The sequence below is a fragment of the Schistocerca americana genome, chromosome 2, assembly GCF_021461395.2.
Source record: "Schistocerca americana isolate TAMUIC-IGC-003095 chromosome 2, iqSchAmer2.1, whole genome shotgun sequence".
Taxonomy (NCBI): Eukaryota; Metazoa; Arthropoda; class Insecta; order Orthoptera; family Acrididae; genus Schistocerca; species Schistocerca americana.
The window spans coordinates 1,006,465,208-1,006,466,926 of NC_060120.1; positions in this window are offsets into that span (position 1 = coordinate 1,006,465,208).

A 1,719-nucleotide genomic window follows, 5' to 3' on the forward strand; every position below is an offset into this window, starting at 1 on the left:
TTGCAACGTGCTGTTCAGAAGAGATCTCCACCTTCTGGTACTCTTACGGATTTATGGACAGCCCTGCAGCTTTTATGGTGTCTACTCCCCACAGCACTACTTCCGACATCAGTCGAGTCCATGTCACGTCGTGTTGCGGCACTTCAGTGTGCTCGCGGGGACCCTACACGATATTAGGCAGGCGTACCAGTTTCTTTGACTCTTCAATGTAGTTCGAAGTAATGCTATCTCCTCCACAGATTTAGTATAGAATCTTTCAATACCACGACCATTGTTAACTATCTTGCACTATGTACTACTTTTCCTCGGTTTCCAACTGCTACTGTCTACTTCATCCTCAACAAAAAAGCACGAATATGTTCGCATGTCAAAATTTTTGGGATTATTTTTAAAGGTGGTGAGGAATGTAGAACTAGGTAGCTGCTTCCATTCTGTTCAGAGTCTTTTAAAAAAGGAGCATATTAGCCTTTTTTTGCTCCGACAGGAGCTGTTTTCAGCTGTTTCCTTTCTTTTCACTGCAGCAGTAGGGCATCTCACACGTGTAAAAGGAACGTAATGGGTTAGTAAAATTTTTATAATTTACTTTCGTGAAATTGAAATAGCGCAGAACTAAATTTACACCTCAGACCGGATTTTACGTTCACAAAATTTTTCATTTTCTTCAGTACTACATGGTGTTACTAGAACCCTTATGACGACAACAGAGACCCTTTACAGCTTATTTCTCTTTGATGCATCACTTTATAAACGAAGTTTTCGCCTCACACCGGGTTTTATGTGCGTATTTTACATGCACCATTAAGGTAATTTTGAAGCTCTGCATTTCGGAAACAGGTTCTATCGTAAGGATTTCAGCCACTTTCTGTGCATAACGGTCTGCGATTTCTGGGCTAGGTTTTGTTACAGAAAAATCGTGTTTCTCGCTTTATTCTCAGGAACTGCCAGTGAAATAAATGATATGTCCATAAGCGCCTTAAGGCACACCATACTCCACATCTCATTTAAAAAGAAAAACAGATTTTCTCCATTTGCCTAAGCTGCAGGAAATGTACGTACAATATTCAAGCGTTGATTCTGTGGTGTAAGAGAGTTGCAGTACGGTGATCCTTCTCTTGGATATACAAATGATACAAATGTCCCCCCCCCCCCCAAGTGGTATCCAAGACACTTGACACTATCTTTCTATCACCAACAGAACCAGAGGTATGAACCCCGAAAGAATCCCGTTACTTTGCACTGGCGTTTTGACCTGTAGGCGCGGCTAACACGTCGGTATAATTGCGAGAGTCGACAGACCTGCGTCAAATGTAACAGTCATTTGTACAGCTTATATATTTGTAAAGCAACTGCTAACTGTAGCCTAGAAAATAGTACAGTTGACATAATAAGACGGCCAGCCAGTCACGATGCTGATATGACTAAAAGTAGATACGAACCAGTGACCGTACAAGGTGAACTGAAGCGCCTGGAGAGGTTAGTGCGAACATGTTCCCTATCAAATTAGGTGATACAAGAGCGTTGTATTAACTGTAAAATTACAACTAGTTTTCGCAGTAAGTGTCATACATTTATCAGAATGGAATGTAACATCAGGACGGAATGTAACAATGTTATAGAAGGAATGTGGTCACTCACCATATAGCGGAGATGTTAGGTCGCGATAAGCACAACCAGCTATTGATGCCACCTCCCTGTTCACTAACATTCCTAATGCCAATG